An 18,713-nucleotide genomic window follows, 5' to 3' on the forward strand; every position below is an offset into this window, starting at 1 on the left:
GTATCACCCACGTGGTAATTCACACACTTCATTCCCAAGTTTTTGTTTTGGGAATGAGGTAAAAAAACTCTCTGTATAAAAGCTCAAAAGTACTAAACAGAGTGAAACAGTCACAATAAGAAAATAAAAAAAAATATATAAAAAGTTATAGATAGAATGCTAGACAGTACTAGTGAGTCCCTAGGGGGCCCTCAAAGCCACTGATTACATAAAGCTTTATTTAAAAAAAAATTAAAAAAAATCTGCTATTAGTTTTGCTTAATGGAACAAATTTCTTGGTATTATAGCTATAACTTTTTATGTTTTCACATTCAGCAATGATACATTGATTAAAAGACATTAAGGCAGGGGTGTCCAATGTCGGTCCTCGAGGGCCGCAGTCCAGTCGGGTTTTCAGGATTTCCTCAATGAATATGCATGAGATCTATTTGCATGCACTGCTTTCAATGCATGTTCATTGGGGAAATCCTGAAAACCCGACTGGACTGCGGCCCTCGAGGACCGACATTGGACACCCCTGCATTAAGGGCTCCTTTTACAAAGGTGCATTAGGGCCTTAACATGCGGAATAGCGCACGCTAGCCGCTACCGCCTCCTTTTGAGCCGGCGGTAGATTTTCATCTGGCGTGCACTACGCTTAGCGCACCTTCGTAAAAGTAGCCCTATATGTCAAGTCTGTTTTATTGAAAAAGAACAATAAATCAGTACGGAAATGACACTACAGAGTCTCCGATATGTTTATTATAACAAGTGGGGTCAGATCCTTAGAACCCCACTACTACAGTATTACAACCACAAAAGAATAGGAAGTTCAAGTTCAAGTTTATTCGTATTTAATGAATCGATTATTTAATATACTAAGCGATGTACAATATAATAAAAGAAATATACAAATAAATATCTGGTGCTGACGTACAAAGTGACAATGACAGTAAGGGGTAAAACTAACGTGAGTCGTGAGGGAAAAAGGGGCAGAGTTACAATGCTAATTGAGTAAGAAAGAAAAACATTAATGGAATGAACAAAAGGGAGGGTAAATTTGGTGTCAAGTTGGCTTCATATATTATTAAGTGAAGAGAAAAAAGATTATTGAATAGAAAGTAAAAGATCGAATGCATCATTGAAAAGGTAAGTTTTTAAGGTTTTTTTAAACGATGATAAGTCTTTTAGTTCTCTAATATATTGAGTTAAAAGGTTCCATAGTTGAGGGGCCATAACCGAGAACATGTCGTGCCTTCTGGTGCCTATGATTTTCAGAGAGGGAATGGAAAGAAGATTATGGGAAGTCGAACGGAGAGATCGTGGGGAATTATATCCTGGTTACGAATTGAGGCTCATTATAACTCAAAGTTTTAAAAACTGAGAATAGTATTTTGAAAGTGATGCGATGGCTGACAGGGAGCCAATTTAATCAACAGGGGAGTAACCTGATTGTATTTCTTTGCATCGTGGATCAATTTGACGGCCATATTTTGAATTAGTTGGAGCCTCTTTTTTCCTTTTGTGAAACATTGAGAAGAAGAGAGTTACAATAGTCAATTTTGGAAATTACCAAGGAATGTATTAAAATGTTTTTGGATTTAGGCTCCAGGAATTTAGATACTGAACAAATTAAACGTAATTTAAAAAAACACGATTTAACTATATTGCTGATGTGATCGTGGTATGTAAGTTTATAATTGATTATGACGCCTAAAATCTTTAGGAAAACATTCTCCTGTCATTGACAAAAGTTTAAAATTAGATGGTGGCTCCAGAGGCATCCTTTTACTTAAAATTTCCCTGTTAAGTGCTTTGTTAAATTACAATCCAAATCACTGCACTTTATCTTTAAAGTAATGCTTGACATTCATTCATTAATAACCAAATATCTAACTTGTTCCACTTAGAACCCAGTAGTTAAGAATGTCAGCTAGATCCTCAGATGCACCACTCCACGTTCAAACAACTGGGTTCTAAGTGGAACAAGTTAGATATTTGGTTGTTAAATTACAAGACACTGAATTTGTGTTTTGGGACCCGATATAGTTGCAACAATTTTGAGTAGCTAGAGAGACAATATGATTACTGTTTACCTAATATATTGAGGAATGAATATGAATAAAACCCTGACTTTTGTGAATGGATTTATGGTCCACTTGGTATTGGATTATTTGTCCATGCCTTCTTTTCGCCATGGCGGAGTTCCCAAGAGATTGTTCTCATTGCTGTTGCTGCTATCTTTCCAGGCGGTTTTATTCAAAACCTTATCCACCTGGGACCCCTGATGAAGGTGTGCTTTCCGAAACACGGACCATGTCGGGTCCTTTGGTTTGGTACAAGGTGGTAACATTAAACGCATTCATGACTTTGGTACAATAAATTTAGCCTGCATCTTTGTACATTGTCTGCAGTTCACTTTGGTTTTGTTTATGAATAAAACCCTGACTTTTGTGAATGGATTTATGGTCCACTTGGTATTGGATTATTTGTCCATTCGATCTTTTCTTTAGTTTAATGAAGTATGTCTCCTCAATAATGTGGGCTTGAAAGGAAATTATGGGCTCCTTTTACTAAGCTGTGTTAGGGCTTTAATGCGCGGAATAGCATGCGCTATATTGCTCCGCGCGCTAGACCTTAACACCAGCATTGAGCTGGTGTTAGTTCTAGCCGCATAGCCGCATTTCCTGCGTGCGCTAAAAATGCTAGCGCGCCTTAGTATAAGGAGCCCTATGATTTGAATTGTTCAGTATTGGTAAAATTATGATGATTTGTCCTTTTCTTTGTTCATCATGTAAATGTAATGATTGAAATTTTTATTTTTTTTTTAAAGAATGACAAAAAGAAACTTTTTATGCAAAAAAAAATCTAGCAGTATTTTATTAAATAAACCTTCAAAATCCGTACTTTATTGTGGAAAATAACAGAAATTTAACAAACTTTGCTATTAGCTAAACACGAACACGTAGGTGTAGTCATCTATCAATGGCATTCCAAACACTCAAGCATTCAATCAGTATGGTAGCGAGGGTGAATGGTTCCCCCCCTCCGCTCCTTTCCGACTCACCCTGCCACGCGCTGCCCCCATCCCTTCCCCGTACCAATTTAATTTTCCCAGCGTGAGCAGCATTACGAACTTGCTGTCCGCGTCATGTTGGCTCTCCCTCTGACGTCACTTCCTTGACGCGGGACCCGGAAGTGAATCAGAGAGAGCAGACACTGACATAGACATCAAGTTTGTGATACTGCTTACACCAGGAAAATTAAAAAGGTATGAGGTAAGGGAAGGAACGCACAGCAAGGGGAGTCAGAGAGGAGGATGGGAGCTGTTGCCCCCCCCCCACCAAGACAGCGCCTGGGGCGGACTACCCCCTCCCACCTCCTTTCTATGCCACTGCATTCAATGTCTTCTTTTGAGATAGTCAGAATAAAGCCTATGATGCTGTTCAACTCCTTGCAACAAGGCCACTGGCCAGTGGTGTTCCTAGTGTATGTGAGACCTGGGGCCGTTCATTTTTTAACACTCCCCTCCTATATAAAAAGGGATTGAAGGAGCACCCCCTAGGAGCGCCACCTGGAGCAACACATCCCCCCCTCGTTCCTCCTCCCTTGGTGCACCACTGCCTGAGGAAGGGGGTTTTGATCTCCAAAAGTTAGTTAGTAAAAAAATGTATTATAATTATTTCAATAAAAATATTACCTTATTTCCATTTTCTATTTATAAATGTTTATCAATTAGCTATAATACTACTTCAGTGGTGGGTCTGTAATTTGGGAACTGCCTGTACTACAACTTACTAGTGTAAATCATCCACAGTGGTGTGGGACAGATGGTGTGGTTAGAGATATGGCCTCAGCCCCCAAAAGTTGAGGTTTTAAACCTTGTGCTTCTCTTTGTAACCCTGGATAAGCTACTCAGTCCTCTATTGCCCCAGTACAGATAAGATGTGAGTTCACTGGGACAGATAGAGAAATACTTGCGTACCTGATTGTAAGCTGCTTAATAGATGGTATATAAATACCTAATATAATAAATAAATAACCTTTTGCTGATCTTGGCATGTGCTGTGGGGTTCGTGTAGTATTCCACATCAGGCCTGCACTTTTAGGGAAGCCTCAGGCTTTCCTGCTCCCTCTGCCTGGCACCCGTCTCTTTTGCTCAGACAAGCCCAAGCCCTTTGCTGCAAATCTAAAACTTTAGACCAGGGGTTTTGTACTGCCGGAAAACACTATCATATAAGAAGAACCTGTCCTAAAAGATAATAAGGGTGTACAAGGCAAAAAATATTGAAAGTAAAATATAAAAAGTTTGATCTCCTTCGAGCCGGAATCGAACCAGCGACCTAAGGATTTCTATGTATTCCCACTACAGTCCTCCGCTCTACCAGCTGAGCTATCGAAGGGATCTTCGGGGCTATGATTTTCTGCAGGGCTCTTATGCTTTTCTTTATTTGTTGTTGTGCGATACCTATTTTATTCATTCAAAATACGATTTCTCAGTTGAAGATACAATAGCCACTAATAAGTAAAGGGGCCAACTTTTTTTGTTGTTTGTTTGGGGGTTCACCCCCCACAATATTTGTGGATGCTAACAAATTACTTTTGTCTGTTGCTTGCTCAACACTGCAACTGCAGAATTGGCTCCTATACCTCAAGGGTACATATTTACCAATACCTGGGAGCCTTAGAGTTCTAGTGAACCTGAGATGGTCCATTTATTCTCTTTTTTTTTCATTCCCTTGCTCTCAGCTCCCTCTTATATCCACTTTGTCCCCCTCCCCCTCATTACTTTAGCTGTATCACTCTTTCCCTTTTGCCCCTTCCTGGATCTGACCCCAATGTTCTCCCCTTTCCCGCCCCAACCCGATCCCACCAAGCCACTCGCTCACCTGCACTCCCGCTAGTTTCTAACCTTCCCCACCTTTGAAGCAAGTGCTGCCACGTCGCTCTTCCGGCCCGCACAGTCTGATTCCGGAGACTTGTTAAACTCACACAGAGCTGAGCTGTCTGCTCACACCCACACCCTGAGGGGTTTAGTTTGTCCATACCATTACAGAAATGATCTTTACTTGGGCTAGCTTTATTAAATATTTGCATTATGTCCAATGATTTCAGTTTATGGTTTATCTATAAAAGCAATATACCCAAGTGGGAACAAAGTAAAAACCAGGATTTCCAGGATCCTCATTGAATAGTATTGAGATCCTGGTAAAAAATAAAAAATAAAAAAGCAGGATTTTCCAGGATCCTGAACTACCTTAACAGCAGACATCCTCTTCTATCTTTATTATTTTTTTTTTCTTTATTTAAGTTTTTGATTAAAAGCTTATCCAAAAGTACAAAATATTTAAAAATAGCTGAAAGATAAACATTTCAACTTATTAGACATACATTAAACTAATTATTGGACATACATGAACAATGGGAAAAGGGGGGAGAACCACAATTTTTATAGAAAGAATACATAGAAGGAAAATACAATAGGAGATGGGAAAAGATTAAAAATTACTGCAGTAGAAATGGGAAAAAGTTAAAAATTTCTGGAGTACATAGGTGTAAGATTGTCAGTTATAGGCATCTTTAAAGAGGAAACACTTTAAACTGCTTTTGAATTTCTGCAAGTTTTGTTCGGCTCTTAGGTATAGGGAGAGAGTTCCAGATCAAAGGGGCAGTAACTGAAAAAAATAAGGGTACCACAGAGTGCCAATTATCTTCAAGGATGAAATATTAAGGGACTGCTGTGAAGTTGGGGCATTAGTTTGCATAGTTTTAAAGGTCAAGAGGGCAATTTTATAAGTATTCCTATGTAGAACTGGCAACCAGTGGGCTTTTTGTAACAGTGGGGTGACCTGATCAAACTTATTTGAACCTGAAATAATTTTGATAGCTGTGTTTTGTGTTTTTAATTGCCACAGCTGCTGCTATGCATTTACATGGAGTCCCCAGCAACGTCATCTTTCCTTCTTTGCCAGTCCCAAGTCCCTTATGACAATGCTCTTCTCTTCCTGTGTGGGGCAGAGATGGAGAAGACGGCAGTGCGGGGGACTCCCTGCAGAATGACAAACAGAGAGGGGCAGTCAAAATAGGCTGTAGCTTATCCAGGAAGAGGAAAAAACAAAACAGCAATACTTTGGCTTTAAAAGGTGAATTTTAGTAACCTGGTCAAACATATTGAAACTAATTACTAGGCAAGTTAATGTTACTGTCTTTTAAAAAGTGCAGCAGGATGTAGCTGCTTCTCCTTCCATTACTGTTTCTAAACCTGAAGCAGGAGAAGATCAGCACCTTCTGGATAGACTATGTGCAGCTGTTGAAAAGGTGGAATCTGTCTTTTGCCAGAAAATGCTTGTGTTCAAAAGTTACAGGACTCCAAGGTGCACTATAGATTATTGCCCTCTCCCCATGTTTCTTGGATGTGAATTTTTCAACTTTAACAGACTGTCTTGCTTATTTCCATTGCTTTCAATGCCCACTCCCTTCTAACACCGGATGCTCCCCTAAATGATCCCTCCCTGCATCACATGGGATACAGAGAGAGGAGCCCAAGGCCCTGATTGGCTCAGATACCTAAGGCCCTCTCTGTGCATCACATGATGCACTGAGGGAAGGCCCAAAACATCAAGGAAGTAGAGGATTAATACTAATACAAAAACATCCCACACCAAAAGCTGAATAACCACTCAGAATGAAAGAAAAAGGCTCAGGATAGTGGTGAACAAAGCTAAGCCCTACCAACCTCCAACCACATCATCGGCATAAAAAACTTTATTCAATGGTTTATCGTACAGATTAGTTACCAAAAACAATTTGCAAAAACCAGTATAATTCAATTATTCACTGCACACTAGTGATTATTTGGAGATTATAAATATTCTTATTTATGATAAGTCAAAAGATCTCATTTGTCAGTCATACATATCGGTGAGTTGTGTCAATATTTCACGACTTTTCAGCCGCTTCCTCAGGACTTAATGGACTTTACCAGTTATCTCATAATTCTACTGAGGGAAGGCCTGCCATTTTGGATTGGCAGGTGCTGAAGGTGGAGGGATCGTGCTTCCCTCCTGCAGCCAAAAGAAAAGGTACATGGGGGGTTCTGGGGAGCATCTGGTGGCAGGAGGGCATTGGCTTCCCTACTGCCAAGTTTCTCTCATGCGGGGGGTCACCACAGCAGAAGGGAGTGGGCATCCATCCTGCCATTTTATCTCATACAGGGTGGGGGAGGGGTTGGAATGGCAGGCAGAAGTGGGCATTCCTCCTGCAGTTTTCACTGCTGTGTGGGTTGCTTTTTTTTTTTTCTAATGGGGCAGATATTGTGCATGTGAAACATACACAGCGTCTGTGCCCATTAAAAAAAAGGTTAGACAGGTAAGCAACTGGTCTTGATCAGTTGCTTTTTTTGGATCACTAAAACGGATCACATTTTTTTAGTGTATCGGGAAGCCATGTTAAGAGCATCAATCGCTCACTAGTTTATAAGGCATTTCAATATTAATAAGCTTATTTGCATGGTCAGATTGGGGAATGAGTGATCATGCAGAAAACCACACCGTGAGCCATTTTTTGCATCGGGTCGGCAAATGCTAGTGTCGCTATAGCTGTTAAAACAGGTTTAGCAATGATCTTTGGCTTTAGTACACCTGGGCCAGAGAGAGGAAAAGTCTTTATAAATTTTGTTTATACCCCAGCATCAGCCTGGGGTTGGAGAAGGCAAAGGCGGGTAGGGTGGGTGAAGAGGCTGCAATATAAACCCACCAGGCATTTAAAATAACACCCAATTGGGCAGGAAAAGTGAATTGAATCAAAAATAAATTCAATGGGCCAAACTGAATTGAAATTTTTTCCCCTGAATCAGGCAGCACTAGTCTAAGCAAGAGGTGATAAGGATGTGGGTAAGGGTTTGGAAATATAAAGAAACAACAGGTTTTGGCGGTCTGTTGGATTTGTGCAAAGAGAGGACTGAAAGATGACCTGAGGTGGAAGGATAAGTATCTTAGGCGCCAATTCACTAAAGTCAGCGATCGTCCCTAAACCTGTTTTCACAAATTGGCCCACCTTGTGTTTTCTCCCTTGATCGCCCATTTCCCGATCCAGCCATGCAAATTTGTAAAACCCCATGCAAAATAGCCGAGCGACTGATTCACTAACATTTGCTTGGCTATTTTTTTATTTATTTATAAATTTAATAGTTACAATATCAGATGATACAAAGAAAAAAAGGAAACCATACAAAATTCCTTTCTAAGCCCACAATATTAGGAAGATATGACACAATTTCAAATAAACAAAATTATAAGGAAAGAGAAAAAAGGAAATAATTCATGATTCACCCACGCGAATCCTAAACCTTTCCTTACTCTAATAGGGATTCTTGATTTGACCCTCTTATTCCTCAGTAGTGAAACTTAAACATCTTAAATATTAATCATTTTTGTTCTCTAGCAATTAGAAATTGTTGCAATTGAATGGGATCCCAAAAAACATATTCAATGTCTTTGCTTGGCTATTTAGCATCAGGTTTTACAATTCTAAAACCCGACTGCTGTAGGCCTGTCGGTAACTGTATTACTGACAGGTCTGCCTGTTGGGGTTTTTTTTTTCATTTTTTTAATGGCACTGATATTTTGCGTGGGGCGCTTTTTTAAAAAAAACATTTTTATTGGGTAGATATTTTGCTTGTGTAATACACGCAAACTTATCTGTGCCATTAAAAAAAAAAAAAAAAAACCCAACAACTCGGCAGAAGCTTTGACAGCAATGACAGGAGGCTGCTTCTCCTGTCACTACTGTCAGGGCTCTGCACCGACTCAATCACTAACTGAGCGATTGAGTGAGTTTGTGTGCAAATCATTTGCATGCAAACTTGATAGTGAATCAATCATTGTTTTAAAATCAGCCAATAGCGATTGAGTCACTATCTTTTAGTGAATCTGGGCTTTAGTCTTGGTCATAGTCATTTTTAAGTGGCAGTGGGACATCCAGGCAGGAAAACCAAGCCCATGCCCATGCCATTACAAAATGACCTCATCATTTTCAGTTTGGCAGATGATCAGCCCATGCACCACCTTCCAATTATGAATTGTTGCTGAAATTATCAGAACCCTGGAAGGGTTGGTTAAAATACAAAAACAAGTACTGCATGTGGAAAGGGTAGGGCAAGTGGATGTCTGTATAAACATTTGCTCAGATGTTTCCTGTTAATAGATAAAAGCTATTATCTTAATCTGTTCCCTTCTGGTAGAGGTCCTGCTGGAAGCAGTTAGCAATTCTGTTACAATGTCTAATGGGCCCACCCTTTCATTTTTGTTTATAAAACTGTGATTGCCTTTAGTTCTAAGGATTCAATTTTCAGGATTTGATCTAATTCATTATGTGACAAATATCCTCATAAAAAAGGGAGGCTTAAACCCTACTACCCTTTTTTTTGCTACTTATCTTGATAACAAAGCTGCATTTAGATGCATAACCACACAATTCATAGGTGTGCAAAAATGTAAAGTGAAACTTCCTAGGATTTTCACCCAGCTGCCCTAACATGGTGTTAACTTACTGCTAAAGATATGAGTGCATGTTGTGATGTGATAGACCCAGATGTTCCTACTGTGATAAACTAAGGGCCAGAATCACTAAACGCACTGATATTGTCTCGACCAGTTTGCGATCGTTCTCCGACCCCAACCCGATCAATCTCCCACCTGATCCTCTAACCTTGTGCCCAATCAATCTCCCACACGATCTGTGCCCGATCAATCTCCCACCTGATCTGATCCACCCATAAACAGAAGAAACACCGATTGGGTTTGCAGATCCAAAATGAAGCAACTGCTGAGGACCAGTCGCTTACTGTCCTTGCTGACTCTCCTGCTCTGTGCCGCCCTGAAATCCCAGTATCGAGGTTACAAAACAACCATAAAAATATATAATACTGTACATTACTCTTTAAAAAGTGCAGTGTGAGCCTGTGGTTTTAATCTGTGGGTTTAAAGCGTGTTCTGTTACCCAATCTGGCTGCACAAAAAGCGTGTTCTGTAAAATCTGGCTGCACAAAAATTGAAATACTGTAAATGGAAGTAGGATTTTGGCTCTGTGTCCCTGCAGTAGACAGCACACAGCTCTGAAGTGCTGCGGGGTAATTAATAGCTCCTTTTCCTACATTTTAATGTGCTGTGTGCTAATGTCTATCATCCTCTATAATAAAACCCTAAGCACGCATGCACACTTACAACGCTGTGTTCCCTGACAGCATGATGTGTGCCTCATTTGATTTCAGGCATGTGGGGTGGCTTGTGACAGCTTGCAGTGCGTGTGATTTGAGCAGCGGTGGCAATTTGACCCCTGCGAGGCCGGGACTCCTCTTCTCACCCCCGGACCAACAAACGCAGAAGCTGTGGGGCATTTGCTAGACCGGCCCACTTCGATAATGCGAGGTGGGCCGGCCTAGCAAAAGCTCCGAGGCTGCCCGGGCTAGCGGATGCTGGACAGGGGGAGAAGGCCTGCTGCTGGACTGGGGGATCAGGTAAGAGGTACTGCTGGACAGGGGGGAGATAAAAGGAAAGGCAAAGGCCTACTGCTGGACAGGGGGAGCAGGGAAGAGGAGCTGCTGGACAGGGGGTGGAGGTAATGGGAGAAGGCCTACTGCTGGATAGGGGGAGTAGGAAGTGATGCTGCTGGACAGGGGGGAGGTAAAACAAAGGGAGAAGGGGTGCTGCTGGACAGGGGGGAGCAGGGAAGGGGTGCTGCTGGACAGGGGGAGAGGTAAAAGGAAGAGAGAAGGCCTACTGCTGGACAAGGGGGAGCAGGGAAGAGGTGCTGCTAGACAGGGGGGAGGTAAAATGAAGGGAGAAGGCCTACTGCTGGACAAGGGGGAGCAGGGAAGAGGTGCTGCTGGACAGAGGGGAGGTAAAACGAAGGGAGAAGGGCTTCTGCTGGACAGGGGGAGCAGTGAAGGGATGCTGCTGGACACAGGGGAGGTAAAAGGAAGGGAGAAGGGCTACTGCTGGACAGGGGGAGCAGGCAAGGGGTGGTGGTGGACAGCCGAGGAAAGAGAAAGACAGAAAGAAAGAAATACAGACAAGACAGTGGCCAAGGAGAGAGACAGAAAGACAGACAGAAAGCAGCCAAGGAGAAAGAAAGACACACACATCTATTCTAGCACCCGTTAATGTAACGGGCTTAAAGACTAGTAGGTATAATATCATTGCAAAACCCCCTTTTGCCTATGGCGGACATTAACAATCAGATAGACTGTTGCCTATATGTGCTGCAGCCTATGGTAGCGTAGGACTGGTAAATAAACTGCAGCTCCCCTCCCCCATTATTTTGAGCTCACTTGTGCGAAGAGCAAGCAGATGTGCAAATGGCATCTACAATCAAGGAGAATCTGCACATGCGTCTCGATCGCTGTTGGGAGTTCATCCGATCAGATCATTTGCATGTTGAATTAGTAGTGAATCGGTCACACGACAGAACTCGGCCACGAATCGCCCAACAATCCAGATCGGTGAGTTTAGTGAATATGGGCCTTAATTATGGGGGTAATCGTCAGTGAGGACATGAAGTCTGCCAATCAAGTGGAGCAGGCTTCGTCCAAGGCAAGACAAATCATGGGCTGCATACGAAGGGGTTTCGTCAGTCGTAAGGCGGAAGTCATTATGCCATTGTATAGATCCATGGTGAGGCCCCACCTGGAATACTGTGTGCAATTCTGGAGGCCGCATTATCACAAGGATGTGCTGAGACTGGAGTCGGTGCAAAGAATGGCCACCCGGATGGTCTCGGGACTCAAGGATCTACCATACGAAAAACGGCTTGACAAATTACAGCTATACTCGCTCGAGGAGCGCAGAGAGAGGGGGGACATGATCGAGACGTTCAAGTATCTTACGGGCCGCATCGAGGCGGAGGAAGATATCTTCTTTTTCAAGGGTCCCACGACAACAAGAGGGCATCCGTTGAAAATCAGGGGCGGGAAACTACGAGGTGACACCAGGAAATTCTTTTTCACTGAAAGAGTGGTTGATCGCTGGAATAGTCTTCCACTACAGGTGATTGAGGCCAGCAGCGTGCCTGATTTTAAGGCCAAATGGGATCGGCACATGGGATCTATTCACAGGGCAAAGGTAGGGGAGGGACATTAAGGTGGGCAGACTAGATGGGCCGTGGCCCTTATCTGCCGTCTATTGTTTCTATGTTTCTAATTACCAATGGAGTTGAATATACTGCAAAATGTGTAGAACATTTCTACTTTGGTGTTATGCCCAGAAAAAGGGTGTCTTTCTAAATTATTCAGCCAAATGCATTGGAGACAGAAAACTCTGCACGAAGAACTGAACCAGAGCGTGCCTGGTCTTCAAGCCCCTCTATTAGCAACCAATAATAAAATCCATATAAAGCAATCTGATCAGTCATAAAGGCATATGGAAAATCATAGATTGGTGGATGATAATGAACTCGATTGTGTTTTGGCTACGCAGTGGCGTACCTAGCATATGTGACACCCAGGGCCCATCATTTTTTGACACCCCCACCCATCTATATGAAAAATATGATTTTTAGTAACAATCTATATATCGCACAACAAGAGTGTACCTAGGAAAAGGCAGCATCTTAAACACTGCAGTGAGCACTAGAACACCAACACATGCATTGTAAAACTAAACAAACCAGATCCTGCACAGTCAATTGATCCTATCAGAAAGCCATGTCCCTTTCATACACACAGACAGATACACCCTCTCCCAATATGGAATAATCACAAACTAAAAATAGAAATATGTAGACAAAAGTTAAACTGAAATGCCAAAAAAACAGACTCTGCATACAATGCAACACCACAACACCACAAAAACAGTAATACATATATATCCTCTAATACTGTGCAAAATATAAAGACAGTAGATGTAAATTTAAAAAAACTGATACATAACAATCACCACTTTACAAATTAACAAATTAAAATAAAACAAATAATGAGAAATAAGAAAATACCATTTTATTGGACTAATCCCCGTAAGCTCGGTCCTCATCCCCACAAACCACCTTATTCCATCCACACATGCCTTGAATTGTTTTATATTGAACTTATTATATTAAAGTATAAAAATATACAATATTCTGTACAATTGTCAATTTATAAATCAGCGTCTTCTCCCCACTCTCTCTTCCCCATTTCCCTTCAGCGTTCTCAGCCCACTCTCTCTCTACTTTCCTTCAGCACATGCACATAAAAACAAGCAAGTAATTTTATATCATTTTCATTCTATTCATTCATAGAAATTAAAGACTAAATAATGCCAGTCACATAACAAAACATGATTTTACAAAAATAATTCCCTGCACAGTCAAGCCTGCAAGGATTACTAGATGTCTTTCAGCAGCTCCCCTCCCTCCCTCCCCCCTACCTTCGTGGCCAAGTCAAAATGATCTACCAACAATACAATTTTTAAAACACAAAGCACACTGTACGCAGAGAAAATGTTATTATTTATATTCCGCGGGTTTTCAAAGAGGTCAAGGCAGATGACTTTATGCAATGTCACCTCAGTAACAACTATACAAAAATAGACAAATATACCCCCTCCCTTTTTACTAAACCTCGATAGCGTTTTTTAGCGCAGGGAGCTGCGCTAAATGCCCCTCGACGCTGCTCTCGACGCTCATAGGCTCCCTGTGCTAAAAACCGCTATTGAGGTTTAGTAAAAGGGGGCCATAGTGCAAAATATAGACAGCATATAAAAATTCTCAAAACGGACACATTTTGATCACTAAATTGAAAATAAAATCATTTTTCCTACATTTGTTTGGTAATTTCATCAGTCTCTAGTTGCTCTTTATTCTTCTGACTGTGCATCCAATATTTATTTCCTTCTTTCAGCCTCCTGTATGCTTCCTCTCCTCCAGACCTCATTCCCTCCCCCAACTTTTTCTTTGTTTCATCCTGTCCCCTTCTTTCTCTCTCCATGCCCCCTTTCTTTCTGTCTCTCTTTCTCTCTCTCTCCGAACCCTCTTTCTTTCTTTCACCCTGCCCTTCTTTCTTTCTCTCTCCATGCCCCCTTTCTTTCTCTATGTCTGTCTGTCTGTGCCCCATTTCTTTCTTTCTTTCACCCTGCCCCCTTCTTTCTCTATCCATGCCCTTTCTTTCTCTGTCTATCTTTCTCTCTCTCTCTCTGTGCCCCATTTCTTTCTTTCACCCTACCCCCTTCTTTCTCTCTCTCTCTCCCCATGCCCCCTTTCTTTCTGTTTGTCTTTCTTTCTCTCTCAGTGCCCCATTTCTTTCTTTCACCCTGCCCCCTTCTTTCTTTCTCTCTCCATGCCCCTTTTCTTTCTCTGTCTGCCTTTCTCTCTCTCTTCCCATGCCCCATTTTTTATTTCTTTCACCCTGCCCCCTTTCTTTCTTTCTGGATCCCTGTCCCCCCCTTTCTTTCTTTCTGGCTCCCTGTCTCCCCTCCCCCTTTCTTTCTTTCTCCCTGCCCTCCTTCATGCCACCGCTATTGGGAAACATGCTGCTGCCACTGGCCATCGGAAACAGGCCAGCGCCGAGTTTGCCCTGCTTCTCTTCCCCGCGGGCCGACCAACTCTCACTGCCCGATGTCAATTCTAATATCGGAGAGGACGTTCCGGACCAGCCAGGCAGCAATTGGCTGGCCCAGAATGTCCTCTCTGATGTCAGAATTGACGTCGGACTGCTAGAGTTGATCAGCTTGCGGGGAAGAGAAGCAGGGAGGGAGAACTCGGCGCCGGCTTGTTCCTGATGATGGCAGTGGCAGCCTTTCCCTGGCGGCAGCCTATTCCCCAGTGAGTGGCCAGCTGTGCACCCCCTTGGGCCATGCACCCGAGGCGGACCCCCCCCCTTGGTACGCCACTGCGGCTACATCATATAGTAACTCTACTTCAAATGAGTTACTTTGTAACATGGCTACCTTCCATTCCTAAATAGAGAATGACACGGGGACAAATTTGTCTCCATCCCTGCAGGAACTCAATTTCCCCATCCCATCCCCATGAGTTTTGTTGCTGTCCCTAGCCCATTCCTGGAAGTTCTGCCTTAACTGCACAGGCCTCAAACTTATGATTTTTAAGTGTTTGAGGCTTGTGCAGATGAGGATGGAGCTTGCAGGAATGGGGCAGGGCCAGGTAAAGAACTCATGGGGACAGGATGGGAAAATGAGCTCCCACGGGGACAGGGGAAAAAATTTGTCCCTGTATAATTCTCCATTCCTAAACATTTGGATTTCATCGTTAGTTTGTTGTTACTTTGGGACTCCTGATGCAGGCACGGCAGCCAAAACACGGTCCGTGTCGAGTTCATGATCATCCACCAATCCATGATTTTCCATATACCTTTATGACCAAGCAGATTGTTATATATGGATTTTATTATTGTTTCTAAATTGTTTAAAAAAACAAAACAGTTAAGGATACACAAGACTAATTACTGTGACTGGAAACCACTATGAAGCCTAGCGTGGGGGATCACAAGGCCTCCTTCCTTACCGCCCCCGAAGCCGACTCAGGCTTCCCACCAGTGTCAAGAGCTGATGTTGGAGGAAAGCCTTCTGGGTCAGCGGGAGATCCCAATTACCTCCTTCCAGGTGGGCTGTACCTTCCTGCCTTCAGCAACACTTGTTGAAGGATGCATCAGCGGCTCTTTCACGCTGCATGTGGCTGACCCGAAAGCCTTCTTTCCGACATTAGAGGGAAGGCTTATGGGTCAGCCATGCGCATGTAAGAGCCGCTGTCCGTGCATCCCTGCAACATGTGCTGCTGAAGGCAGGAGCAGCCAAGCTGGACAGCCCTGAAAGAAGAGAGTGTGGTCCTGTAGCAAGCATGTAAGGGAAAAAAGGGACATTATCTGGGATAAAGGGAGGAGGAGTGGGTAGGAGGATCGCATTGGGATATGGGAGAGGCACAATTTTGGAACAAAGGCTGAAAAGGGGGACACACAAACTCGGGACACAGAAGGAAGTGTGCACTAACTTGGGAGATAGGAGGGAGGGAATAGACATGGAGAATTGTTGGGCATGACTATGTGAGTGAGAGGGAAAGAGAAGGTGCACATGAGGAAAGGAAGAGAGGAAAATTGGGCATAGAGAGAAGTGAGGTAGAGATGCATGGGGAAAAGGAGAGGGAGAAATGTTGGATATGGTGGTGGAGAGAGAACAGAAGGACAGATCGAAGGGACAGTGATGGAGGGAGAGATGTGACATGGTGCTTGAGAGGGGTGATAGAAATGGGCATGGGGCTGGTGGGCAGTGGTAAAAAATGATGCACATGATCTGGGAGATGAGAGAGGGAGAAATATTGGATGCGGCAGTAGAGGGGGTGGGAGCGATGCACCCCGGATCTCTCTCTCTCTTTCCCCATTCCCTTTGCAGCAAGGGAGAGAATGAAAGACAGATGGATAGTGAGAAAGAGAGAGGGAGACATGTTGCCAATGGGGGTAGAGGAGAGAGGAAAAAAAGTTGTACTCACGGAGGGACAGAGAGATGTTGGTTGGGGAAGGGAATGAGGTCTGGAGATGAAGTATGCAAAAGGCAGAAATAAATATTGGATGCAGTCAGAAGGAAATGCAACCAGAGACTCATGAAATCACCGGACAAATCATTTTTCCTATTTAGTGATCAAGATATGTCAGATTTGAGAATTTATATCTGCTATCTATATTTTGCACTATATTTGTCTATTTTTCTATAGTTGTTACTGAGGTGAGGTGACATTGCATATATATATATATATATATATATATATATATATATATATACATATATATATATATATTAGTGTTTAAGCCCGTTAGATTAACGGGTGCTAGAATATATGTGCAGAGTTAATAGTTAAAACAATTTACTAAAAACTTACCATGAGAACTTTTATATCCATTATATCCATGGTCCTTTTTTGTGTGTTTGACTACCACCTTCTGTCTATCTATCTCCTTGTCTATTTCTTTATTTCACTGCCTCTCATTGGCAGCTGTATTTTTTTGTGTGTCTTTCTCTCCTTTTTTTTTTTTTTTTTTTTTGCAAATCTGTCTCTCTTGCCCCCTGTTCTTCTGTGTGTGTTTGACTGCCACCTTCTCATTGTGTGTGTGGAGATGTCAGGGGTGTTTTGTGTGAATAGACCCATTCTCTCACTTACCTTTTTTTTTGATAGCACAGTAACTGCAAACCGGCACAGAATAGTTGTAATGAATGAGACCGGCAGAGTATTGAGTATATAATCGGCAAAGTAGTAAAATAGGCACAGAGTGACTTGTGGAAGATAAACCACCACTGGACACTCGATTAAAAGCGAAGTTACGCGCACTGAACCTGCACACATGGAAAATTGTTATGGCAACCATAGAACGTGTCCCGAGGAAAATTTAGAAGTAAAGTTGGTTGCGCTGTGAAATGTAAACAACAGCATTAAGGGATCAGGGAGCAAGGCAGAACTTAAGAGGAAAACCTTTGCAGAATTATTAGTAACCGCGGCGGCTCCTCTCACGATCCCCGCCTGCGTGGGATCGTGAAAGGAGCCGGCGCCGCATCTTTGATTGAACTTATAAATTAAGAGAGTGTTGTTACAGGGAACGATTGCGGCGGCGACGGCAATGTTACTTTAAGGGGAGGGAGGAGGTAGTCTAAGTTGTCCGATCTCAGGCTTTTATTAAGGGAGCACAGTTTGGTCAGTGTTGAACGTGGGACTCGGTTTCGCACACAGTGCCGCGCTTGGAGCGTCTTTGGTGGAGAAGGGAGAGACCTGTGCGGGAGGAGAAGCTCCAGAGCCGCCACCATTCAGCGCCTGTACACCGCGCTCCTTAGCATGAGCGGCAGCAGCCGACAAAGGACCAGCTCGTTCGCCGACTCGGGCTCGGGGCCTTCTGCTGTTGGAGGAGCGGAGCGGGCTTCTGGAGGCGATCAGCAGGTGGTTGCGGTCCCGTGCTGAAGTTTGGAGACGGTGACATGACAGCGCCCTCTATCCTAACTCTCTGGCAGACGCGGTAAGAGCTGAGAGGGCCGGCGAGACAAATATTTAGCCTCCCCCCCCCCCCCGCCTCCAGCGCGGTCTCAGAACTGGTCCGGTGTCATCCGCCTCGGGGGGAGGGAGAGTTTCACGCGCATGCGCACTCCTACCTGCGGGTCGCTACAGCTCATGGAAAACTGGCACATGCAAGTGGGGGTGCGCATGCGTGGCTAGCATTTTATTATATTAGATATATATATATTTTTTTAATCTATTCATTTTTATATCTTACAACAAGTGTATCAATAAATTCACAATTGAAATTAAATTCATCACTTGAATTTGTCATAATTAACAATAATACATATAAATTTAACCCTTCCCTCCCAACCCTATCATAACATATGTAATCAATGTATATCCTGTGAAATTTTATTTTTAATGTTCTAACACTTAATAAAATTTAGAATTCTCCCCCCCCCCATCCCTTCCCTTGTATTATACTTATAATGGAAAAATGGTATCTATTCATTGCAATAATTTGTCAATGGCCCCCATATCTCTTTACATGTTTTATAATTCCCTTTTTGTATGGTTATTGTTCTCTCCATCTTATAGATGTGACACAATGAGTTCCACCAAAAACTGTAATTAAGCCTGCTCCAATTTTTCCATTTATGCATGATATGTTGTATGGTGACTCCTGTCATAATCAATAAAACATTATTATTATTTGATGAAATTTGGCTCTTTGTTCTCATTGATGTACCAAATAAAATCATGTCATACGA

General features: G+C 42.7%; 1 non-coding gene across 1 annotated transcript; it reads right to left on the minus strand.

The window, feature by feature from the left end:
• Positions 1-4,294: 4,294 nt before the first annotated feature.
• TRNAY-GUA lies at positions 4,295-4,382 on the minus strand. Its single transcript is given in 2 exon segments — positions 4,295-4,330; positions 4,346-4,382. It is a non-coding gene; the product is annotated as a tRNA-Tyr (tRNA).
• Positions 4,383-18,713: the final 14,331 nt, after the last annotated feature.

The sequence above is a fragment of the Geotrypetes seraphini genome, chromosome 8 (assembly GCF_902459505.1).
Source record: "Geotrypetes seraphini chromosome 8, aGeoSer1.1, whole genome shotgun sequence".
In the NCBI taxonomy this organism is placed as follows: Eukaryota; Metazoa; Chordata; class Amphibia; order Gymnophiona; family Dermophiidae; genus Geotrypetes; species Geotrypetes seraphini.